This window comes from Crinia signifera, chromosome 19 (assembly GCF_055691185.1).
Source record: "Crinia signifera chromosome 19, ASM5569118v1, whole genome shotgun sequence".
NCBI classification, from domain to species: domain Eukaryota; kingdom Metazoa; phylum Chordata; class Amphibia; order Anura; family Myobatrachidae; genus Crinia; species Crinia signifera.
The window spans coordinates 65,756,365-65,783,664 of record NC_139226.1 but is presented as its reverse complement, the minus strand read 5'-3'; the positions used below and the strand labels follow the sequence as shown (position 1 = coordinate 65,783,664).

At 48.2% G+C, this 27,300-nt stretch overlaps 1 protein-coding gene across 4 annotated transcripts in view; it reads left to right on the top strand.

Moving 5' to 3' along the window:
• Positions 1-11,265: 11,265 nt before the first annotated feature.
• NLRX1 (NLR family member X1) overlaps positions 11,266-27,300 on the top strand; it is a 74,062-nt gene continuing 58,027 nt past the window's right edge. For 2 of the 4 annotated variants that reach the window (XM_083162710.1, XM_083162707.1), the window contains exon 1: positions 11,269-11,420. The gene's annotated coding sequence lies outside the window, so the exon portion shown is untranslated. Of the gene's footprint in view, positions 11,421-14,272; positions 14,319-27,300 lie in introns of those variants that run through there. The other 2 variants (XM_083162708.1, XM_083162709.1) reach the window with 2 other exon arrangements.

Here is a 27,300-nt window from a genome sequence, read left to right as displayed (position 1 = left end):
CTTCCGCTCTCCAACGGCAGCATTTCCTCATGTACCCCTTGTATTCATTTGTCCGTGGGAGCTCTTCATTCGGAAGAGATCTCTTTCTACATTTTTTACTGTCCGTGGGCTCCTCTGGTACTGGGTTTACCGTGGCTAAAGAAACATAATCCCAATATTGACTGGGTTACAGGGGAGATCACGCGGTGGGGGTCGTCTTGTTCCAACAACTGCCTCACGCTTCCTCTCCGGGCCACGCACTCAGTCATCTCTTCCCTGCCTCTTCCCTATAGGGAATTTGCCAACGTATTTTCTAAAAAGGAAGCCGATACATTGCCCCCTCACCGCGCTTTTGACTGTGCCATTGATCTTGTCCCCAACTCCCGGTTGCCCAAGGGGAGGCTTTATGCCTTATCTGTTCCAGAATCACAGGCCATGGACCTTTACATCAAGGTAAGTCTCGAGAAAGGGTTCATTCGTCCCTCCAAGTCACCGGTGGGTGCAGGTTTTTTCTTTGTAGAAAAGAAGGACGGGTCACTGCGTCCTTGTATTGATTATCGGGCCCTTAACAAGATAACTATAAAAAATTCATACCCATTACCCCTCATTTCGGTCTTATTTGATCAGATTCGAGAAGCAGTCATCTTTTCTAAGATCAATTTAAGGGGAGCATACAACCTCATCAGAGTTTGCCAGGGAGATGAGTGGAAGACCGCGTTTAATACCCATTCCGGCCACTACGAATACCTGGTGATGCCGTTTGGACTAGCCAATGCGCCCGCGGTCTTCTAGGACTTTATCAACGAGGTGCTCCGGCCATTCTTAGGAATTTTCGCTGTGGTCTACCTGGACGACATTTTAATTTTCTCCAAGAGTCTTGCCGAACATCGCCAACATGTTTGTATGATCCTCCAAAAACTGCGGGAGAACCAGTTGTACGCTAAATTAGAAAAGTGTGAATTTGAAGTCTCTCAGATCTCCTTTCTAGGATACATAATCTCACCCAAGGGCTTCTCTATGGATCCATGTAAGGTTCAGGCTATCTTATCATGGGCCCGTCCCACCAACCTCAAAGCAGTCCAAAGATTCTTAGGCTTTTCTAATTATTACCATAAATTTATTTGGTCTTTTTCTCAGATTGTTGCTCCCATCGTCGAGCTTACCCGTAAGGATGCCGATCCCAGTCATTGGTCCCCACAGGCGATCGAATCTTTCGAATTATTAAAGAAAGCCTTTTGCTCTGCTCCCATTTTACACCATCCGGATCCCAGATTCCCATTTGTGGTTGAGGTGGATGCCTCGAATATTGGGGCTGGGGCCGTTCTTTCTCAGAAAAATAATCTCGATCAAAAGATTCACCCTTGTGCCTACTTCTCCCGCAAGTTTTCCCCGGCCGAGAGGAACTATGATGTGGGGAACCGGGAGTTGCTGGCTATAAAGTGGGCGTTTAAGGAGTGGCGCCATTGGCTGGAAGGCGCAAAACATGTCATCACGGTGATCACGGATCATAAAAACCTGGCCTATATCGAGTCAGCCAAAAGACTGAATCCGCGACAAGTGCGATGGGCATTATTTTTTACCAGGTTTCGTTTTCTTATCACCTTCAGACCAGGGCCAAAAAACGTTAAAGCAGACGCTCTTTCCCGGAGTTTTTTAACCAGTCTTGTTACCAATTCTAATGAACCTCCCATTCTCCCGTCTTCCATCATCCATGCCGGTTTAACCCAGGATTTGGCCTCTCGTGTCATCGCCTCCCAGTCGTTAGCTCCCCAGGACTCCCCGCAAGGTCGTCTGTTTGTTCCCAAGGAACTGCGTGAATTGGTCATCAAGGACTTCCATTCTAGCAGACTCGCCGGACACCCTGGCATTACCAAGACCCTAGAACATCTGTCCCGAGCAGTCTGGTGGCCTGCCATGAAACAGGATGTGTCTCGTTTCGTTTCTTCTTGTCAGACTTGTGCCAGACATAAGTCTTCACGACTGTCACCTGTGGGTCAGCTTCTGCCATTGTCCATTCCAAAAAGGCCTTGGTCTCATATTGCTATGGACTTCATTCTGCCCATTGCACCACCATTTGGGTCACGGTGGTTCGCTTTAGTAAAATGGCACACTTCGTTCCCTTGCGTAAGCTTCCCACAGCCAGGGACTTAGCTCAATTGTTTATTACACATATTTTCAGGCTGCATGGCCTCCCCGAGAATATCGTCTCAGATAGGGGTACGCAGTTCGTGGCCACGTTTTGGAGACGATTTTGCTCCATGTTAGGGGTACAGGTCAATCTCTCCTCTGGGTATCACCCGCAGTCCAATGGGCAAACCGAGAGGGTAAACCAGGCGTTAGAACAGTATTTGCGTTGTTTCATATCTAAATGTCAGAGTAATTGGGCGGAGCTGTTACCATTGGCCGAGTTCGCCTATAACAACGCCTATCATGTGGCATCCAAGAAGTCTCCTTTTTTGTGCAACTTCGGGTTGCATCCCAAGTGTAATTCTTTTGATGTCCCCATGGATTCCTCGTGGTCTTCTTCCTCTGCGGTGTCTCTTCTTCAAAGGGCTTGAAAGAAGGTGCACCTCGCCCTCGGACAGTCCGCAGCGCGCTCCAAGATCTTTTTTGACAGACACAGGAGACTGTGTTCTTTTAAGGTCGGTCAAAGAGTCTGGTTGTCAACTCGACATGTCAAACTTCACCAGAGATGTCCCAAATTGGGGCCCAAATTTATCGGGCCTTTCCTGATTACCGAACAAATCAATCCAGTTGCGTTCAGGTTGCGGCTACCCAGATCATTGAGAATTAATAGTGTCTTTCATTGTTCTCTACTCAAACCGGTCGCACTTACTTCCCGGTCCTTGCCCCTTCAAAGCCGCAAACCCATTTTTATTCAGGGACACAAGGAATTTATTCTTGAACGTATCTTGGATTGCAAAGTGGTCCGGGGTCAACTAAAATTTTTGGTCCATTGGAAGGGTTTCGGGGATGAAGAGAGGTCTTGGGTGCCAGAGAGGTTTCTTCATGCGCCCAGATTAAAGGCTGAGTTTTTAAAGAGGTTTCCGTCCAAACCCGGTTCTAAGGGTTCGGTGACCCCTCCTCAAGGGGGGGGTACTGTTAGGAGCTGCTCGGGCAGCACTACCCCGGCAGTCTTGAGACGACGCGCCCCGGCTGTTGCTAGGCAGCCGGGACGCCGCGTCATCAGCCCCGCACTTCTGCCGGATGCAGACGCCCGCCCGGCAGCTCTGGTACAACTCCTTCCTCCCCTGCCGCAGCGGTTGCCTAGGCGACGGGGGACGCCAGGCGGCCGCGGGGAGGAAGGAGCAGTCAGCAAGCCTCACACAGCTGATTAGCAGCAGCTGCAGGGGACACCTTTTGGCGCCCTATTTAAGGTCCTGGGCGAGACACTCTGACGCCGGTGATAGTTCCTACCTTTTTGGTCAGAGTGTTCTCGGTTCCAGGTCCCTGTCGGTTTTGGTTCCTGCCCTGCTTCCAGCATTCCTGTGCCTTTCTCAGCTCGGTTGCTGAGGGATATCCCTCCTTGTCTAAATCATCATGTGTCAGATGTCTGTATATTGTTTGGTCTGGTACCCCTCTAGGTTTAGGTGGTTTAAGTACCATCATTTGAGTATTGTTACTCCTGTATGCCATTTATTGTTAAAGTACCATCCTTTGAGTATTGTTACTCCTGTATGCCATTTCTTGTTAAAGTACCATCCTTTGACCCCTCCTCAAGGGGGGGGTACTGTTAGGAGCTGCTCGGGCAGCACTACCCCGGCAGTCTTGAGACGACGCGCCCCGGCTGTTGCTAGGCAGCCGGGACGCCGCGTCATCAGCCCCACACTTTTGCCGGATGCAGACGCCCGCCCGGCAGCTCTGGTACAACTCCTTCCTCCCCTGCCGCAGCGGTTGCCTAGGCGACGGGGGACGCCAGGCGGCCGCGGGGAGGAAGGAGCAGTCAGCAAGCCTCACACAGCTGATTAGCAGCAGCTGCAGGGGACACCTTTTGGCCCCCTATTTAAGGTCCTGGGCGAGACACTCTGACGCCGGTGATAGTTCCTACCTTTTTGGTCAGAGTGTTCTCGGTTCCAGGTCCCTGTCGGTTTTGGTTCCTGCCCTGCTTCCAGCATTCCTGTGCCTTTCTCAGCTCGGTTGCTGAGGGATATCCCTCCTTGTCTAAATCATCATGTGTCAGATGTCTGTATATTGTTTGGTCTGGTACCCCTCTAGGTTTAGGTGGTTTAAGTACCATCATTTGAGTATTGTTACTCCTGTATGCCATTTATTGTTAAAGTACCATCCTTTGAGTATTGTTACTCCTGTATGCCATTTATTGTTAAAGTACCATCCTTTGAGTATTGTTACTCTTGTATGCCATTTTGTTGCTAAATACCATCCCTTGAGTATTGTTACTTCTCGGTGCCATTTATTGCAAGAACTACCATCTACAAGCAGTGTCCCTCCTGTAGTACCATTTAACTGTCACCCCTTTAATAGGGTTGGGGGGTCCTGGCCTGTGGTGTTCCAGTCAGTTGTTCCCCTTGTCCTCTGTTGGCCTTGACGGCCGCGTTGTCACACGTAAGACCTGGTGGCATCGGGGGCGGAGCCTGACTAACGGGCTCTGTCGAACGCAGCTATTTTAGGTGAAACCTTAGCCCTTGCACGCGTCCGTCAATTCTACCCGGAGGCAAATGAGTTAGGGTTGGCGAGGACTCTACGGATCCTAACAGTATGGGCATTAAGCGACCACAGTGGCAAACACCATCTCAGGACAGTGGTCCTGCAGCAGGGACAATTCGGTACCTAAAGAGGTCAGTAATTGAACACTTCCCCTGGTTTCCCATGATGTAGGAATGCTGTTGAAGCCCAACCAGCAGACTCAAAATAACAAAGAAATAAAACTAAATAAAAACTCTGGAACTTCACAGTGAGCACCATTTCCTGAGGGCACATTTTCTTGGCTTGCGGGGAGGAAGTAGAGGGGAGGAGCCAGTACACCAGTGAAAGAGCTTCTATGTGCCGGTCCCCTGCAGATACCGCTCCAGTAGCGCACGCAGGGGGGGTTTATGAGTACCCAGAACCCCCCCCCAGGAGTCTATGGGGCCTAGGCTGAAAGCTGAGGGTCCCCTCTTTCTATGGATACAAGAATTTTAAAAATCGGCCCTTGGGAACCGGAGATATTTGACTTCAAAGCAGTTGTCCCCATCCAAGCCTGTTAATTGCTCTCCCCAGTCAGATATTTCAGTTTCTGTCTGACTAAGAGTTTTTCTCAACGTATATTCCAAAAGCTGAGACTCTCCCCCTTTGATGGACACTAGTAGCTTGTCTCTACTGTTCCCAGAACCAGAGATATCGGCCTTCCAGCAGCTGGTTACTGCTCCAGCTCCACACACCTGGTATGTAGTTTTATATACTCGTTGGCAGATTGCTCTGCCTCCTGAACTCTGATCCCCTAGTCCCCAATACCATTTGGTAGGTGGGATTCTCTAGTTTTTAATTAAAATCTAAGAAATGTACTTCCGGGAACTGGAGATATCTGTAGTCAAGCAAGCTGTCCTCCCACCAGAAAATTATGAATAATAAGCCTACTCCACTATGCACCCCTCCTCTGCGTATTAAACTTCCTCTACCACCCTGAAAGTTATGTATTGGGACCCCTTCATTCAGCCCAATGCCCCCTTCTCCCACCCCATCTCCCACCATATGTGCAGTAAAGGGGTAATTAATGGAAACTACTGATCCAGGCCCTACATGCTGAGCGGTTGATATAATACCCCCTACCACCCGAGGGACATCAAAGCTTCCCCCACCCCTACTGCTGGAGGATTGGTAGGGGCCCCAATACATTGCTATGCCCAGGGGTATTATTATTTATATACATTTGGTCTATCTATAATACTTTAACTGACCCGGTGTATGCTGGGTCACCTAAGTGTCCATCTCCGTGCTTTGCTCCGCCCCTCTGGAAACCCCCTTTTGAAAATCCTGCGTTTGCCCCTGCGCTCTTCTCCCATACGTTCGACGAATCCCCAATATCTCATATGGATGATAGAGAAAAACAGCCCCCCATGGATAGGGTTGCCACCTCACTGTACATGGATTCCTGGAGACCCCCCCACCACGAGTAATGATGCGCTCCAGGATAGTGGGCGTGGCCTATCCAAAACTGGGTGTGGCCTATTTAAGAGGGTGCGATTTATTCAAAAAGCTGTGTAGCTACTGTTCTTTTTTTTACCATAAAGATAAAAATTCTTGGGGGCAGGGTAGGCAGGGTCGAGCGGCGGAGCCTGACAGTGGCAGGCAGCCAGCCAACACTCAACTCACCAGGCAGTCGTCACCGTGGGTGGGCCAGGGCCTGGCACCAGCAGGCTGACACAGCAGCAGCCAGCAACGCAGGGAGCGCCTAGGCAACGCACACACTAAAAGGAAGCCTTGGCGCAGGCGGAAGGCAGCAGGGCGGAGGCAGGGCATGCTGGGACTCGGGTCTCACGTGCACTGACTGTGCCAAGTGCACATGGGTGTCTGACTCCAAGTCCTAGGAGCACAGTCAGCAGTGGGCGGAGTCAGCGCGCCGAGGAAAGCGCTTGAGGAATTGCGGCATCACGTGTATCTACACTGGTCGCAGGCAGGGCGGGCGGCTGGCTCTGCATCATCGTCGCGCGAGTGCAGCAGAGGCAGGCCTGACAGGCGCAATGAGCGCCATGACATCCGCTGGCATCTGGGGACGAGGGGGAAACCGGCGAATAGGCCAGGAGGCTTTTCCAGACACCCGGATTCCGGGAGAACCCCGGAATCTGGGAGACTGGAAAAGTCTCCTGGAGGGCAACCCTACCCCTGGAGCTAAGTGTACATATAGCATTTACCCTTACCCCTGGAATGGACTACACTACCATGGTCAGAGTGCTGAATGCTTTTCTCCTTAGTGGGTCCCTACTGCAGCAATCTGCTGGCTGAGCCCAGAGTTGCAGCTCCAGCTATTTGGTGTGTGCCGCTGCCTCCTTCCTCGTTGGTGGAACGCAAGAGGCGTGTACAAATGATTACATCCGCCTCGATGTACAGCGGTATCCAGTTCCCGCAGCAACGGGAATCGTGTGTGGAAGGTTCCTCCAATGTATTTTTCCCTCTAAGTCCTGATAGGGGCTGGGGGCAGCGGTTCTGTGGGGCGGGTGCGGGTGGCTGCACAGCTAGAAACTAGTCTGTCACGGCACACTAGTTGAAACAGACTGCCTAAGTTTCATGTCATTTTTTATGTATCCCTGTGAGGCATGGTTAACTCTGTTCCTATTTCCCCCTACCTACTTCCCACGTGCTGGGGAGGCATGTGTGGATGGAAAAGTCTACAGTGTCCAGGTCCACATGCAAATGATTGCGGGGGGAAATTTACTAATATGTGTATTCTACTTCACATGTGATGTTGCAATAAGCAACCAATCAGAATCTACTTCTAATTTATTTAGCACCCTGTCTAGAAGATAGTAGACAGGATCTGATTGGTTGCCCATAGCAACGTCACAACATAGCAACATGTGAAGGAATACACATCTTAGTAAATTTCCCCCTGCATGTCAACATTTTGTCAATGTCAAACAGTGGCTAGACAACATTTTGAAATAAGCAAAAGCTCAACATGAAAGGGGTTGTGAAAAGGCATAGTTGTCTTCCCTCCTGCATTCTGCAGCAATCTCCCTCTCTCCCTCATTAGTCTAGCAATCTCCCTCAATTCACCTAGCCCACATTACACTGTTACATTTTTGTGGGAAAAAAAGGAATGATAGACAAATACATTTACATTGAATCATCAGCGCCATTTCCCAGCACTTTCCCAAGTATAGTAACTCTGATGGTGTGTACACACGTTAGATGTGCCTTAAGATCCTATCCACGATCTGATCAGATCGGGGATAGGATCTTAAGGCACATCCGATTTGCATCCTATCTTGACTATATAGTGCAGATCTGCACTATATAGACAAAGCAGCCAAGACTTTCTGGCTTCCGATACGTGAACGCGCATCGGGATCGGATCGGGATCGCAAGGGTTAAAACCCTTGCGATCTGCATCCGATGTTGATCCGATGCCGATCCGATGTTGACTATATCGTCAACATCAGAAAGGAAATCGGACCGTGTGTACACACCATTAGTAACTTCTTTGGGGCTCATCTACATTTGGTTATAAGTCAGTATATAGCAGTACACAACCACACTTCTAGGTGCCACATTCACAATCTCTCCATATATGGAACTAGACACGCACTTTGGGTGGAGCATGACACGCCCCCTCAATGTGGCGCTGTGCAAAATTCTACTACCAACTATAATCTCCCTGAAACTAGTTTTCAAAAGTAGGCAAGTGTGTGAAAAGGTGAACATGAGTTTTTACATTTTTTTGGTGTCAGTGTCAACACCTGTTGACATGGATCCCCAATTAGTGTAGTTTGTACCCTCGCTGTGCTGGGTACACTTTACCATTCCCAATCGAAGTCCATGTGGATGTCAAAGTATACAAAAGTACAAATGTAAAAAAAAATAAAAAATGGAAAACTCATGTTACGCTTCTGCATGTCGACCTTTTGGAGTTCACCTATTGACAGTCACCGACTTGCCATAGACTGTAAACCTATAAACCGGATAACGGGGAGGCTGCAAGCTCCATTTTCCCATTCCCATTTCCTATTACAGCTGGGGCACACTCGCAGAAGAATGCTGCAGGGTGACAAAATTAGCTTCTTCACCACATAGAAACATAGGGTGACATTTAATGGAATGAGTTTTTCGCACTTCAGTTTTTCGCCATATTTAATGAGGTGCGTGTTCCGGCAAGAAACGTGCGATAATGTGCGAATTTTCAGCATGAAAATGTGCAAATTTTAGGCATAAAAATGTGCGAATTTGAGCTAATGTGCGATTTTGTGTTTGTAAAAAATAAAAAAAATTGCGTGGGGTCCCCCCTCCTGAGCATAACCAGCCCCGGGCTCATTGAGCCGGACCTGGTTCCAGGGGACAAAAAGTGTAGGGGTCCCCCGTATTTCTGAAACCAGCACCGGGCTCCAACAGCCCGCAGTGTCATGCCACAGCCAGGGGACACTTTTTACATGAGGTCTCCCGGCCATACCATGAGCACCGTGGCTGGTCAGCCTTGGACGGGGTGCCTGGAGGAGTGGGGACCCCCCCAATAAAGCCCCCCCCCAGGCTTCATCCGTCCAGGGCTGAAGGGTTAAATCTTTCAATCCTTACATTGCTTTATACAAGAGAACTACAAGTGACAGCAGACCTCCCCCGCAGGCTGGGGCTTGGAGAACCACAAGTCCCAGCATGCGGGACATTAATGGGCCCGCTGGGACTTGTAGTCCACCTGTAAAAAGAATGTTAAAAGAAAAGACACACACACACACAGAGAAGTTTAACTTTATTACATACACATCCACACACCTCACTTTTACACCCACATACTTACCGATCCAGGATCCAGCGCTAGTCTGTCTGCAGCAGAGCCGGTCAGCCTGCACTGTCAGCGGGCTGAACGGGCTTTCTCCCGTGCAGATAACAGCCTGTGTAGCGCTGACTCCCTGCGCAATTTTTTTCCAAAAAAACACTTTAACACATTTTTTACCACAGGACCATGCACAGATCTCAATGATCTGTGCAGGGTTCTGGTCAACTCACATATCAGAACCTGGTCTGTTTTTTTGGCGAATTTAAGACACATTTCCCACATTCGCATCTCATTAAATATGCAAATTGTATACTTTTCAACGGGAAAACATCTGGATGTGAGTTCCGGCACGAGTTAAAATCCCACTTTCTAAAAGTGCGATTTCGCGGCAAAATCTGCTATGTTGGGCGTTTTTCGCACCTCATTAAATATGCGAAAACGGGATTTCAGCCGTTTTTCGCGAAAATTCCACAAAAAACACAAATCGTCTCCCATTAAATGTCACCAATAGAATTTGATGGCAGATAAGAACAATTTGGCCAGGCCCATCTAGTCTGCCCCTTTTAAATCATCCCAGCAGCATTTGGCCATGGAACACACACGTAGTTCTAGCAGCACAGTTTCGACCATAGGCTGTGCCGCAAATTGTAAACTCAACCACAGGGACTATATTTTTTATTTAAATACAAACAAATATAAAAAAATGAAATAAAAAGTCTGCTATTCCTGCACCGGGTTTACCTCGGTACCATAATCGTTGGTGCTAGTGCAGTCACTGCTCTGTCTGTTCGCATGCATGCAGGCAGCTCCTCTAGAGGGGAAGCGGTCATCTATTAGAATGAACTTAGGTCTACAGTCATTAGGTCGACCCCACTAGGTCGACTGGCAGGAAGGTCGACCTGACTTAAGGTCAACATGGGCCAAGGTCGGCATGACTTAAGGTCGAATTTGCATAAAGGTCGACATGAGGAAGGTCGACTGGTCATAAGGTCGACATGGGGTTTTTCACTGTTTTTTGAGCCGACATGTGCCGACAGGCGATATTTCATGCCCTACCATCCACTAGGGCGTGGAGGAGGTTATTAAAGCTGTGGCGAGCAAAGCGAGCCACCGTGCCCGAAGCATTGCGAGCAAAGAGAGCGATGCGAGGGTCCGATCCTCATTGCCAACTGTGTCCATGTCGACTGTGTCGACATTCGGATAAAAAAAAGTGAAAAACCCATGTCGACCTTATGACCAGTCGACCTTCCTCATGTCGACCTTTATGCAAATTCGACCTTAAGTCATGTCGACCTTGGCCTATGTCGACCTTAAGTCAGGTCGACCTTCCTGCCAGTCGACCTAGTGGGGTCGACCTAATGACTGTAGACCTAAGTTCATTCTGATAGATGTACCGATTCCCTCTAGAGATGGGTCGTTCACGAACGAACCAGATCTTTTGAACGGATCACATTCAAGAACGAGTGAGCCTCTGATCCCCAAAAGGTGATCAGTTTAAGTTTCGTTTTCCATTACAATGCATTTTCCTGATCTCAGTGCTGCCATCTGTGGCAGCTGAGATGTACTACCTCTGTAGACTGAGTACAGTGGATGGCCATCGGTGCAGACGCCATCGGTGCAGACGCCATCGATGGTTTCCATCGATGGCGATTCTGCACCCAGCCATCGATCAGTGGTTTTACCTGGTCATGTATATTCCCCTTTTTGTTAAAAGTGAGCCGAGTCCCAGTCTAAAAGATCCGTATATTTCCACCACGGGATCCACCGGATCCCGGCTCAACTTAATGAACCGTTTTTTCCGTCTCTAAGCTCCTCCCTGTAAACCACACCTATTATTTCAAGTGCCCTGCCCCTGTACACTTCTCGTGTAGTTTGTATGCGCCCGCCCACGCCACTTTTTTTCCCCCTCAGCTGGCAGTGAAACATCGCTCCGTCACTGGGCCGGCCTCAGGAAGCTGCAGAGGACACTCAGACATTTGGCTTCTTATTTAGGAAGAGGACAGGAGACAGGAAGCGAATGGTAGGGGAAATAGTATTGTAACATACGATGTACATACAATAGTGTTCCTTCCTTCAGGTAGTTGTGAGTGCATACTGGATGTGCCATTCATGGTGGATGACATTTCCTGGTGGAAAGTTAGCTTTGTATTGGGTTGTACTGTATAATAAAGTAGCACCAATGATAATCTGTCATGAATAATTGCAGTTTCCATGGTTTCCATTATACATGTATTCTGACGTTTTTATAGTAGTGTCCTGCAGAGACCTGTTGTCATTCCAGAGATGAGTCAGGATGGTGACTGCTGCCTGTTCCTACATAGTAACCTTCCTCTTTAAACAGGAGACCAAGTTTTTATAGCTTCCAAAAATAATCCATCCTTCCTAGTGTATATCTCTTATGTTTCTCTAGTGTCCCTATTTTACGGTTTGCTCTTTTTATTTCTAATGCAGTCTAGGACCTGACTTTATGCCGATCAATGATCAAGTAATTGTGGCAGCTCAGGTTTATTCTATTAGCCCCAAAAAGCTGGATCAGAGATTTTGTTTCACCTGCCTCCAGCAACCGAAGCAATATCCCTGAAAACCGCCCCATTTTCGGAAGCCTTTTAAAGTGAAAACACTCAAGTTTCAATGAAACCATGTTTTTCAGGGAAAATGTGTTTTTTATTTTTCTGGCATCCAAAATTGGATAGCCGGAAAAAAAACATGGTGCTTCCTCATCTTTGCGGCCACACATAGGCAAATCTAAGGGGTGGACCCATTAGACCGCCGGCACACACATTTTGAAATTACAGCTGGACATCAAGAGCCGTGCGCTGCCTGGCTGTATAGTCTCAGCTAAGCAGTGCACAGCTCTTGCACTGCCTGGCGCCCCCTCGCAGGTGTACCCATACACCATCCCCTGTCATTAAGTCACCTGCACACAGTTGGTGCTGATGCCGATACCCACCCCGCAGAGCGCAGGGCATTACTGGGAGTGTGGCAGAGGAGGAGATGTGGTCACCAGAGGAACTACCAGTGCCAGCGCAGCTCTGTCTGTCTTCATGCTTCTGACAGAAATAGACAGAGCAATGGTGGGGAGCTGTGTCTACTGACTGGAGTGTCTACCGAGTGGTGAGTCCAGCTACTGTATGTACACAATGTGGGTGTGTACAGTAAATATATGCATTGGGGGGCACAGTGCATGTGTTTGGGGGTAAAGTGTGTGTGGGTGCAAAATGTGTGTGTACGTGAATGAGGGCACAGTGCATATGTATGTGGGCACAAGGCTTGTGTATGGGGGCATTGTATGTATTGGGGCACAATGCATGTTTAAAGGGTCACAGTGTGTGCGTATTAGGGCACAGTGCATGTGTATATTGGGTCACTGTGTGTATGGGGTCACAGTGCATGTATAAGGGTCACAGTGTGTTTATAGGGTTAGAGTAGTGACGTAGTGCGGCGTATAGGGGAATGCAGCATATGTGATACATATACCTATAGCTACTTGGAGACATTCAGCAATACTTCATATAAAATTTAATAAAGTGCATGTCTACAAGTCTTTACTGTGGCTGTGTGCTGGCGCTAATTTACATTATTGTGGTTGTGTAAGTTGGGGCCCCACTGCACCTCTTTGCCCAGGGGCCCATAATGCTGTTAAGATGGCCCTGCGCTGGACAGCGAGCCAATAAGAGCTTGCGGTCCGGCAGCCAATCAGGAGCGGCCACCAATACTACAAATGCCGCTCCTGATTGCATACCTCCCAACTTTTCATGTGAAGAAATAGGGACACTCGGGGCGTGGCGTATGCAAATGAGGGCGCGGCTTATGCTAATTAGCCGCGACCTCATTTTCATACGAGAATAGACGCTGTGCGCATGCGCACAGCGTCTATTCTACTACATTGGGGGGTCTCCCAACTGCCACCCCCCCGCAGCGGGACAATGCCTGCCGCGGGTGGGACGTCGGGACAGGACCCGAAAATCGGGACTGTCCCGACGGAATCGTGACAGTTGGGAGGTATGTGATTGGCTGCTTGCAACTCGCAGTCCAGCCCGAACATTAAAGATATTGATGGAGCTGCTGCTTTGCTTAGACAGTGATAATACAGCCAGGCAGCACACAGCTCTTTCCAGCTGTCAATTATTTAAATTGTGTGCGCCCGGTGTCAGTGTCATTTCCCCTTTGCAATGAGCATGTATTCCCCCTTGGCAATGAGCATGAAGCCCCCTTGGCATCGAGCAAGAAGCCCCTGGCAACGAGCATGAATCCCCTGGCATCAAGCAAGAACCCCCTAGCAATGAGCATGTAGATAAGAGGCACTTATGTGTCAAATATGTAATGGGCATTATGGTGTGTGGCCTTATGTGTAATTGTCATTATGGCATGTGGCTTTATTTGTAATGGGCATTACGGTGTGTGGTCTAATGTGTAATACCACGCCGCTTTTTGTGATGACACGCCTCCTTTCCATGAGGCCACATCCCTTTTTGACCCACGTCTTCGCCGCGCAAAGGTCCGACTTGCTTCGGTATTTGGATCTGGGACCAACTACTACCATATTTCTAGATTCGCCTATGTGGCCACATGCTACGCTAGTTACCTTAGCCACTTTCAGAATAGTGTCATCGTCCCCTCATGGGCTCACTACACTTTGGGCACAGTGGCTCGTTCTGCTTGCCACAACTTTACTAAAGGTTATAGATGGTGCTGTGGACCCAGGGTGGTGGTGTGCAAAGATTCCTACGTAACTTCCGTTGCGTAAGCCGTGGTTATTCACACGCGATTATTTTTTGGCCCTAATTGAATATCAGCAACAGAATACAGTATTTAAGTTTTTGGAATGACATCAACTCTGTTTAATCACCAATCTTTATTTGAATTAATCCAGCCAGATGGAATGAAAGTACCTATATCAACAGTTTTTTTCAGGAAGGTATGTAGAAGATTTAACTATGAGTGATATACTTCAGTCAATCAGTCATCTTTCAGATGCATGTTGGGAGCTACAGTAATTGGCAATTATCACAAATCATTATTAAATCTGCCCCTTTATGTTTACGCAATCATTTTAATGTCTAGATCAGGCTTTCCCAACCACGGTCCTCAAGGCACACCAACAGTGCAGGTTTTAGTGATATCCAGGCTTCAGCACAGATGGTTTAATCAGAATCACTCAGGTACTAATTAAGTCACCTCTGCTCAAGCCTGGATATCTACAAAACCTGCACTGTTGGTGTGCCTTGAGGACCGTGGTTGGGAAAGCCTGGTCTAGATGGTCCATAGAAATCAGAAACTTTTACATTGTTTAGTTGTTTTTATTTTATTTTCTGGAAATTACCTATTTTTAATTTAAAAAGTTTTTTTTAATGGATTTTGCAACGGTACGGGTGGTGTAATGGTTAGCATTACTGGCTCACAACACTGAGGTCATGGGTTCAATACCCACCATGGCCCTAACTGTGCAGAGTTTGTATATTCTCCCTGTACTTGCGTGGGTTTACTCCGGGTAATCCGGTTTCCTCCCACAATCCAAAAAATATACTGGTAGGTTAATTGGCTCTCAAACAATTAACCCTAGAATGTCTGTGTGAGCATGTACATGTGGTAGGGAATATAGATTGTAAGCTCCACTGGGGCAGGGACTGATGTGAATGGTCAAATATTCTCTGTAAAGCACTGCGGAATCTGTGTGCGCTATATGAGAAACTGCTAATAAATAAATATCGGTATAAGTGTATATATAACTCTGACATCAATCTCACATATAACGAGCACATATGACAACAAAGTAATACATAAGATGATACATAAGTTCCTCCTTGCATGGATTAGGACTGATATTGATCCAGGGTAAACCATTATATAGTGTAATTTAGCTATTATCCCTATACTCAGGTAATTCAAGAAAAATTATGGTACTCTTTACCTAGAACGGCGCCCATCGCGGTGATCGCGACATCGCGGGCAGCACATAAACGGCCGCGACGCGATGCCCGCGATCACCGCGATTTTCCCATAGGGAACAATGTTAAAAAGCCTAATTGACCGCGATTTTGCATTCAATGCCTCAATGCCCGCGATTTTCCCATAGGAATCAATGTTAAATGGGCTACAGAGCCCAAATAGCCCCAATTAACCCTTAAATGTCCCCCCAATTTTTGTACGCCACCCCACGATCCACGCCAACCCGAAGCGTGGCGAGCGCAGCGAGCCCGCGAGGGGCGGCGGTACGCGTCCTCCGACCTTTTCATGCCCTACTATCCACGTCGGCGTGGAGTTGAGAATAGAATAGTGTGGCGAGCGCAGCGAGCCACCGAGCCCGAAGCGTGGCGAGCGGACGCGGATACCTTCACAGTTATACGCGTCCCCTCGCGGACTTCACAGGTGTCCGTGGCGACGCGGACACCTGTGAAGCCCGCGAAGGGACGCGTTTACCTGTGAAGGTATCCGCGTCCCCTCGCGGGGCTCGCTGCGCTCGCCACGCTTCGGGCTCGGTGGCTCGCTGCGCTCGCCACACTATTCTATTCTCAACTCCACGCCGACGTGGATAGTAGGGCATGAAAAGGTCGGAGGACGCGTACCGCCGCCCCTCGCGGGCTCGCTGCGCTCGCCACGCTTCGGGTTGGCGTGGATCGTGGGGTGGCGTACAAAAATTGGGGGGACATTTAAGGGTTAATTGGGGCTATTTGGGCTCTGTAGCCCATTTAACATTGATTCCTATGGGAAAATCGCGGGCATTGAGGCATTTTACAGTAAAATCGCGGTCAATCAGGCTTTTTAACATTGTTCCCTATGGGAAAATCGCGGTAATCGCGGGTACCCGATTTTGATGTACCCGCGATTTACCCGCGATGCCCGCGATTACCGCGATTTTTTACCCCCGACGCCCGCGATTCTGATCGCGGGCGCCGTTCTAGGTAAAGAGTACCAAAATTATATATACCAGGTGATTCATCGCGCCCTACGGGCGCTCTTCACACCGTCGTAAGGGGCTGCGCCCCCTTAATTTGTGAACATTTGTATATGAGAAAGATGGTTAGAATTGTATGAAAGATGGCCTGTATTGCAACTTGAGTTATAGGTGAAATGTGTTAAATAGAGAGCATATGATTTGGAAGGGGGGTGTATTGTTTTGTTTAATTAAAAAGCGGTTACAGAGTAAGATGTACATTGATAGTGTGGATGGTACAGTGACATTTGTGGGTGTGGGGGGGGGGGGGGCTGTGCGTGCATGTTGTTTAGGTGTGTGTGCGTGCAATAGTATAGTAGGGTGTTTTTGAGTCAGCGGCTCCCCACTGGTGGAGGTCACGACACAGGAAAACATGAGGCTGGGTAGTGATAGGGGTGTGTGGACATAAGGGGGACTAAAGAGGAGGGTGGGAGATACTGTGCAGCTTCTGTCAGTGGGTGAGGGTCCAGTGTGGCAGTACAGGAGTACAGGATGGTGGCCCTGAGTCAGTGTCTCCTCCTACTGGGTGGGAGTTAGGGTACATGAGAGCAGGAGGCTGGGCTATGAGGTATGATAGGGGCATGTTGCCAAAACAGCGTCAGCGACTCCCCAGTGGTGGAAGTTACGGTTCAGGAGAGCAGGAAGCTGGGTAGTGATAGGGGTGTGTGAGTATACGGGGGACTAAAGAGGGGCTTAGGGGTGCCGTGAATTGTGGGAGGGGCGTGGGGGGTGCCGTGAATCAAGGGAGGGAGGGGGCGCAGGTGTCCGCGAATCGCGGGAGAGGGCGGGGGTCCGCAAAGCGTGGGAGGGGGCGTGAATTGCGGGAAGGGGGGTTGCGAATTGAGGGAGGGGGGTGTGCGGGGGGTGACGTGAATCGTGGGAGGGGGCGTGAATCGCGGGGGGTCCGTGAATTGCGGGAGGGGGGGCACGGGGCGCGATAAATCACCTATTTGGTTATATATTCTTGTAGAAGGATGGTAGGATGTTGCTGTCATTCAGAATGCATTTACATAAACAGTAATAGTAGCAGTAAAAGAGCTGACTTAAAACACCTACAGTAAAACAAAACAGGTGTTATATAAAGAATTGGTTGATGATGTGAAGGTTGACGCGCACATAGTTGTCACTGTAAAAAAATCAACACAGAAAGGTCAACACATGTAAATGTTGACATAAGTGTGGCACTTCATTGGTGTCCATGTCGACACATGAGAATGAATATGAAAACATTAAAAAAAGAAAAATAAATCTTCAAAAACTCATGTCAATCTTTTTCATTGTCGACCATAGCCGTGTCAGTGTTTTGCATGTGCCATTTAATACTGGGGTTGCCGTGAATCGCGAGCGGGGGTGGGGGGGGGGGGAGGAGGTGAGGTGTGTCCGCGAATCACGGGAGGAGGGGTCGTGGGTGGATGCAGTGAATTGCGGGAGGGGGGGGTCGCGGGGGGGTGTGGGTGCCGCGAATCGTGGGAGGGGGGGACGCGGGGGGTTGCAGTGAATCGTGGGAGGGTGGGTCGCAGGGGTGGGTGGTTGCCACAATGACAGGGGGGGGATCGCGGTAGGGGGGGGTCGCGGGGGGTACCGCAAGGAAGGGGGTGCCTGGGGGGTTGGCACAAATCTTGGGAGGGGGGGTCGCGGGGTGCCACGAATCGCAGGAGGGGGTGTGTCACGGGGTGGGGCCGCAAATCGCGGGAGTCGCCGCGAATTGGGGGGGGTGTGCTGTGAATCGCGGGAGGGGGGTCGCCGGGGGTTCCGCGAATTGCCACAAGAAAAAATCAACACAGATAGGTCAACACATGTAAATGTTGACATAAGTGTGGCACTTCATTGGTGTCCATGTCGACACATGAGAATGAATATGAAAACATTGAAAAAGTGAAAAATAAATCTTCAAAAACTCATGTCAACCTTTTTCATTGTCGACCATAGCCATGTCAGTGTTTTGCATGTGCCATTTAATCGTGGGTTTGCCGTGAATGGGGGGGGAGGGACACATTGCTCTGTTTCTGGACTTTCTTCTTAATTTATGGATTACCATCACCTGTGCTTAAACACCTTTCTTATCAATTACCCTGTTTAAAACAGGTGATGACAATCATAAATTAAGATGGAAGTCCACAAACAGAGCATTCTGTCCCTCCTGGAGAGGGTCATGTTGGGAGGTATGGAGGTGTGGGGCGCTCACCTGGTGTGTCTGGTGAGTAGCTGTGTCTTTGCTGTGTAACATGGAGAGGGCTGGTTCTTTGTCATGTGAGTCAGAGGCTCCACCCAGCGTTACAGCTTCAGACACACTTTGAGTGACAGATGTAGCCAAATATATAAGAGATATATATATATATATATATATATATATATATATATATATATATAATAATTTTTTCTTGAATTACCTGAGTATATATTTCCAAGACTGCCGGCACTCAAAAGGTTTAAATCAGGGGTGGGGAACCTTTTTTCTACCAAGGGCCATTTGGATATTTATAAAATCCTTCGGGGGCCATATAAAAATTATCAACTTAAAAATTACATTATACACACGGGCAGCAGCTTATACATGTGGGCATTATACACACGGGCAGCGGCATATACATGTGGGCATTATACACACAGGCAGCGGCATATACATGTGGGCATTATACACACAGGCAGCGGCATATACATGTGGGCATTATACACACAGGCAGCGGCATATACATGTGGGCATTATACACACGGGCAGCGGCCTATACATGTGGGCATTAAACACATGGACAGTGGCATATACATGTGGGCATTATACACACGGGCAGCGGCCTATACATGTGGGCATTAAACACGCGGGCATTATACACACTGGCAGTGGCATATACATGCGGGCATTATACACACTGGCAGCGTTCTATACATGTGGGCATTAAACACATGGACAGTGGCATATACATGCGGGCATTATACACACTGGCAGCGGCATATACATAGAAACATGCGGGCATTATACACACTGGCAGTGGCATATACATGCGGGCATTATACACACTGGCAGCGTTCTATACATGTGGGCATTAAACATACGGACAGTGGCATATACATGCGGGCATTATACACACTGGCAGCGGCATATACATAGAAACATGCGGGCATTATACACACTGGCAGTGGCATATACATGCGGGCATTATACACACTGGCAGCGTTCTATACATGTGGGCATTAAACACACGGACAGTGGCATATACATGCGGGCATTATACACACTGGCAGCGGCATATACATGCGGGCATTATACACACGGGCAGCGTTCTATACATGTGGGCATAAAAAGTGACAGTGTGGAGGAAGGGGGGGGGGGAGTTGTCACCCCCAAACAGGTTTATGCGAATATGCAGCACTGGGGAAGGGAGGTCTTCATGAGTGAGGCTGCCGGTCACTGGGTGGTTGGGTGAGGGGAGCGGTGCAAGAGGCAGCCAGGGACAGCAGGGAAAGGAGGTGGCCCTTAACGCCTTCCACCGTTTACCTTGTTAACAGGCATTAGCTCCGGCTGCTGGACTCCTTGCGCAATGCTCCCGCCCATGCAGTGCATGGCGGATGCATTACAACACTTGCGAGAGCGAGACCGGTTCAAGAGTCCAGGGCTGGTTTCAGAAATATGGGGGCCCCTACGATTTTTGTCCCCCTTATTTTTAGAACCAGGTCCAGCTCAATGAGCTCGGGGCTGGTTATGCTCAGGAGGGGGGACCCCATGCCGTTTTTGTTTACCAGCGGGCCCGGTGCCCCAATGAATAATCATACAACACTCCAAGAAATGATTGGCACTCGGGAGGCAAAATCAACAGATGAAACGGATCTGTATTGCTGAGCTTTCGCGGTTTGACCCCCTTCTTCAGAGCACAATCCTACAGCAAACAAACAGTGAACACTCACCACATAAATACTGTCTGTACCTCACGCCCCTCCATCATGCTGGTCACGTCATCAACAGCTGCACGTGCAGACGCCGGAACACGGACGGCGGCTACCTCACTTCCGGGTCCAGCATTCAGCAGGGTTGCCTAGCATCCTCGGCTGTTTGCGTTCCACTGCGGCCATGACGGTGACACGCACATCGTCCAGACATTGCGCCGCTGAAGACTAAAGCAAGCAGAGAGGGACATATTAACAGCAGAACACCATACCATAATAGTGTATAATATCTATATACAAAAAATGCAACAATAAACAAAACTGAAATAAAGAGAAAATTAAAGAAATATACATGAAAAAATACAGGGAAAATACAAGAAAAAATACAGGTCAGAGTACCATCATAATGTAAGAACAAAATGTTATGGAATACCACGATCACATGTAACACAACTATGCGGTTACAGAATTCCAACTAATTTTGTCATTAAGAAGATAGGGGTGAATCGTGTTTAGGCGAAAGATCCACCGTGATTCAGCGATGATCAAACGTTTCGCCCTATCACCTCCTCGCAGTGAATCTTTAACAGTATCAATCATAAAATATTTGAGAGAGGATAAAGAGTGCCCTGCAGCCTTAAAATGCCGGGCCACCGGCTGGTCAATGACTCTACCACCGAGCGCCAAATCGATGGCCGACCTGTGGAGAGCCATCCGCACCCGGAACGACTGTGTCGTCTGGCCGACATAGTAATGGCCACAGGGGCACACAATAATGTATACAACATATTCTGACCGGCAGGTCAACACTGTACGAATATCAAACATTTGATCAGAATGCGGGTGTTTGAAGTTTTTGCATGTCACCATGTGTCTACAGGTCATGCAGCTGTGGCAGCTATAACAGCCAGGAGGCTTGATATAAACATTAGGGGCTCGGGGTATATTCATCCCCGTGATGTTTGTCTTCACAAGACGGTCCCGTAAATTGCGACCCCTCTTAAAAGCTGCCAGAGGCCGCACATCCCTAAACACAGGGAGGTCAGGATCACTTTTAACAGTGGGCCAAAGTGCTTTAGATGCAAAATGAATGGATGGGCTGGCCACTGTATACGTACTGGTCCAAGGCAGTACCTCTCTAGACTGGCGTTTACTGGGCTGAAGTAATGTCGATTGAGGCAAGGACAAGACTTGCGCTTTCTGCTGCTGCAAGAGGTCATGATCATAGCCTCTAGAAACAAATTTGGCTATCAGTTGATCCAGGCGTTCAGAGACAATCAGGGGGTCACTGATCACTCGAGCCACTCTCAGCATCTGTGAGCGAGGGAGACCACGTTTGAGGGCTGGGGGGTGATGGCTAGAAGCCATCAAAAACGTGTTGCGATCCACATTTTTATAATACACATCAGTGGATAATCGATTATCCTTGATCGCAACCGCCACATCAAGAAACTGGGCCTCAGTCTCGCTACAGGAATACGTAAACTTGATGGTAGAGTCACTACTATTCACCTCAGACATCAAACATTCAAAACGCTCCTGTCCACAAGATGAAGATATCATCTATGTAGCGGGTGTACAGGAGCAGATGTTGCTTAACCTCGGGCCGACTTAGGAACATATCATCCTCCTGATCAAACATGTATATATTAGCGTACGAGAGTGCGACCGCCGACCCCATTGCGCACCCTCGCAGCTGAAGGTAAAAATTACCATCGAAGAGGAAGAAGTTACGCTCCAAAGTCAGGCCCAATAATTTCAAAAATAGATCATGATTGAAACATGCTTTATCCAGGTGCCTGTGTAGAAAGGAACGAACTGCCCTCAAACCCCCTACATGGGGTATAGACGTATACAGGCTTGAAACGTCCAAACAGCATAATAAAGTCCCAGGTGGCACCTCAGGGAATTTCAACAGCAATTTGAGGACGGTAGTAGTGTCCTTCAAAAAAGACTGTTGAAGACACAGGGGTTGTAAAACACTGACTGATAAAGAGAACCACGAGCTGAAATTATGGGACGACCCGGTGGCTTCCTGGGGTCCTTATGTAAGGTATACAGGACAGGAACCACCGGGGCCGCTACCACAATCCGCTCACACACTTTGGCAGATAGATGACCCTCAGCCACAGCTGCTTTGAGGATCAGTCCCAGTTCTTGCTGGAACTTCATAGTTGGATTTCCTGGAAGTTTAGAATAGACCGCTTTGTCAGCCAATTGCTGATAGATCTCCTCTTGGTACTCATGAAGATCCTGAATCACAATGGCACCGCCTTTGTCGGCTTGCCTAATTGTGATATCTTGGTAGCTACCAAGATTTTGGAGGGCTTTAGCCTCGGCGGAAGACAAATTTTTGGAAACCTTTCCAGGCGCTGCCAAAAATCTGTGAACGGAATCATCCATCAAACGTCCAAATGTTTTGATCGACGGGTTCGTCTACACTGGGTCAAACTTTGATCTTGAGGATGACGCAAAAAATTTGTCAAAAAAAACAACTTGGGTCGTGGATGGTTTGGCTTGAAAGAACTCTTTAAGGCGAAGTTTTCTCAACAATCGATGGTGGTCACAACGCCAGTCGAATTCATCGAAAAAATTAGTGGGCACGAAAGAGAGGCCTTTGGACAGCACAGAAAGTTCAATGGGTGTAAGGTTACGGCTGGATAAATTGATAATTAAGGTTTCTTCGGGCCCGGGATCCGGGGTGGATTTCTTCTTAATTCTGTTATTTTATTTGCCCCTGCGGGTGGCTTGCCTCTTCCGCGCTTTCCTTTGGAAGAGGTTGCCTCGGCTAAAGGGGCAAATTGATTTTCATTCGCATCATCAGATTCTGATATGGCGAATTCACTATCACTCATATTCTGGGTATTCTGTTGGCGATTGCGATTTCTGCCGTGTTTTTGTTGCCACGGCTTCCACCGCCGTTGGCCGGGCTCTTGTCGACGTTCAGGGTAATCTCCTGATAACCAGCCGTAGACCCTATTTTCGTCGTAGTCAGAGTCAACTGTACTACGTTTACTGCGCTTAAATTTTAAAAGATCTCTCCTGTAGGCCTCACACTGTTGTTCAAGTTTCAACAGACTATTTGCATTAGAAGGATCATTGAGAGCCTCTTGGTGCTCATTTTGAAATGAGGCAATTTTGGCTTTTGTCACCTGCAGTTCCCGACCTGATTCTTCAATCACAAGGAAAATTAAGTCCAGGGACGCACGATTCAAGATCCCAATCCATTTTCGCACGAATTCAGGGCTATGACGCCCAATCGTAGGAGTGTTCTTAATGCGAAAGCCGCGGGGCAATTTACTGGCCCGATAGTAATCCGACAAGGAGGATCCATACAACTGGAAATCAATCTCCCGCCGGCGTAATTTAAATAGATGATGTTGCAATTCATCGATACTGTGATCCACTGCAGCTAGTGCAGGATCAACCTCAAACAAGATATCACTTATCTCTGCTGGTGTATATGTAAAGGTGGTACCAATAGCAATGGAAACATTCTGGCACCCAGGGGCATCCTGGGAAGCCGATACTCCTGCATGATCCATGATGTTACTTGAAGGAGCAGAGAGTAATAAAAGTAGTGCTGTGCAATCACAAACAAAAGTCCAATAAATAAAGCAGGTGCCATACAACTAATCACTGCTAGCAAGCAATGAAATAGATATAGTTCCAAGACTGCCGGCACTCAAAAGGTTTAAATGGACAGCCGGCCCCGGTGCTTTCAGCTCAGTCGCCCAGTGTGTAAAAGCCTTTAGGGACTCATTTGTTAAGGGATCCCATATGCAATGTGATCTGCATGGCATTTAACACCCAGGATTGCATTGCAATATTCCATCCTTTCTCCCCCGCAGGGACAGGGTTGCTGCCGGCAGTGTGGTCCGTAGCTTATAGGCTACAATGGGCTAATGTCATCTTAGAATGGCGGTAGCCCAGGTACCCTCTGCGATGCTGTCCGATATTGATACATTGCGCATCCCTATAGGGGATGCGGCTGGTGGCAGGGCAGGAGGGATCACAGCAAGGATCTGAGATTTCCTCCGTGATACATACGGGGGTTACTTAATTTTTGCGACTAATCCCTTGAAAATTTCAGAGAATTTGCCACAAATATTTAAAAGCAATTTGACAATGTTAACATAATGAATTAGTCACTCTGATTTAGTATTTTACCAACATAAATACCATGTGCCTACATCAATAAGACGGCTTGTGAAGACTTGTGGTACTGCTTTTCTAGGACATGATGACACAGCAACACCTGTAAAAAGGAAGCATTTATGAGCAAGTCTCTATAAATGTATTTAATCACAGGATAACATTGTTGTGTTTTTTTAATTTTAGGTACTCTTTACCTAGCACGGCGCCCACGATTTTGATCGTGGGCATTGCAGGTAAAAAAATCGCGGGCATCGCGGCCATTGAATGCACTAAAAATCGGTGCCGACGTGGATAGTGGGGGTATGAAAAGGTCATAGGACGCGTACCGCTGCGCTCGCCACGCTTCGGGTTCACGTTGATCGTGGGGTGGCGTTAACAATTGGGGGGGCCATTTCACACTTCAGGGTGCCTATTTGGCCTCTGTGGGCCATTTAACATTGTTTCCTATGGAAAAATCGGGTCAATTGAGGCATTGAACAGGAAAATCGGGTCAATTGAGACATTTAACATTGTTCCCTATGGGAAATCGCGGGCATCGCGTCGGTCGCGTCGCACCCGATTTTTTTTAGTGCATTCAATGCCCGCGATGGGCGCCGTGATAAGTAAAGAGTACCCAATTTTAAATATCAACGTTCCTGCATGTCGACCTACTTCCTGGTGACCCAATGACCATATCCCCATGTCCTAATATTAACGCTTTGAGTGCCAACATCTTTTAGAGCTGCTAAAAATGCCAACATCTGTGAGAGATGTGCAAAATATTGTTTAAAAGCGCAAGCATCGCTAACATTTGTTATATGAACTCTAATAAAAAAAATGTTTTGTAAAAAAAAAGATTATACTGTATTTCCTATATAAGGTAAACATTACAGGTCATTCTGATAAATAAAAATGTTTGCTTGCCAATTTTCACACCTGTTTTGACAAAGTCACTTGGCACTCAAAGGGATAAGAAGAATCAGAGGAGTAGTGTGTGGTCAGGAATTGGGTCCCTCTGTGTCTGGCCGCTGGCTGTGTACAACTCCGTGGTTCCCGCTAACACCTGTAGGATTAATGCCTGCTTCCTCCATCCGTGTCATTGCGAGGCAGATGATTGCTGATGTCTGAGGGCAGTGTGGGTAGCTCCCAGTAGATTGCTGGTTGGGCAAAATTATGAGGAGACCCTGATGATGCAACAGATAGTATTGGAAGTGACCCAACATGGTTCATCTTCACGGTAACTGGAGACCTGCCTCTTCCGCCACTACCAATATTATTTTCAAGTACCCCCAACCTATCTGCAGAGTACCTCCAGGGGTACAAGTACCCTAGGTTGGGAACCACTGCACTAGATGATAAAATAAATGATTTTGCTGATTCTGATAGCTGGAATTACAAAATCTTCATGGTGCATATGCAATATGTCATTGATGATGCATGCTCTTGTCTGTTGTCAGTGCTGTCCTCCATTGCTTGTACATGAAAGATGATGGAGGACATCCCCAGCTAGGGTCATGCTGCAGAATTTAGCATGGTCTCCACTACGTTGCTGCTGACATTGACAAATGTGTATGCACTTGCTGATGCAGGGTACCCCCCATAATGTCACTGCATACACATATCTCATAGTGTTTACCAAGCATTACAGTACAAGATAATGTAGGACAGATACATGGTTTATAAACATTTCTGCATAGGGGACAGGACAAAATACAAATCAGTCATCAGGGTGCAAAAATCAAGGGCCAGGTGCTGATTAATTTTCTTTTAAACACACAGTGTATTTATTACTGTTTAATTTGGAGCTTCTTATTACAGTAAATGAGAGCTGATCTTGCAATTCTATGGTGTATCTATATATTTTAATACTTACCTACACCTCTTACTAATTAATTTTGACTGCAGCATTTATATTCCTTAGCAATCATGGGTGGGTAGGCACACATATATATGTAATTACATACTCTCCCTGTGTTGTAATCATGCCTTCCAAAACTTGTTTGTTGGCTTTTCTAATTATACAAATTGGCATTCCTGTGCACAACCTGAGCATAGACTGTAAATGACTAGAGTACCTGAATTATCGCAAAAGAGGCACTGAAAATATTGAATCGGACAGATCAGTACACATGTTATCAGGTTTATTAAACCCCGGCATTAGACTGTGTGTCTAGACATTCTGAGGTGCTGCGTGGTTCTTGCAAGGTGCCTTGGGTTGTTAACCCCTTCAGTGATGGGTTCTTCTGGGGCAGGAGTACCTAAATAGGACAGGTTTTTCCTGTCCCGGAAAAACCATCCACTGATGAGGGAGATGAGTCCCAGCACTCCCCTCCCCTCCTGTGAACCAGCCCCTCTGCTCCAGCGATCTTTAACGGAGCTCCCCTGCCCCTTCGGCTGCTGCCAATTATACAAGCACACTGACCGGCAGCAGGCGGCACATTTGGGGATGTTCACGGCGGCTCGGGAGGACTTGGGCACCCGAGCGATCCAGAGTCCCCCGAGTCATGCTGAACATCTCCAAGCCTGCCGCCATCTCTCCCATAGTAATGGCGGCGGCAGGGGAGCTCTTTACGATCGCCGGAGCGAGGGGGGGGGGGGGCTTTACAACAGTGGAGGTGGGGAGGGAGCTGCCTGGTGGGGGTCGCTGGTCAGGTGATGCGCCAGTGGTGCACACCTGCAGGCACCACTAGCACACACCTGTAGGTTTGTGGCATGGCTGAAAATTTTCCGGGACTGCCCGCTGCGGCACCGCAGCGTGGCCCGGAAAATTTCCGGGACTGCCACTGAAGGGGTTAATACAGGACCAAGTCAAACTATTTACTTAGTCAAAGTGATAGGCAAAATGCTTGTTGCTGCCAAACATGGAACATGTGCACAATCAGAAGCACAACTGCAAGGTCACCCCCACTCCCTTGGAGCTCAGCCCGGAACCCGTTGCTGCCTGGGACCC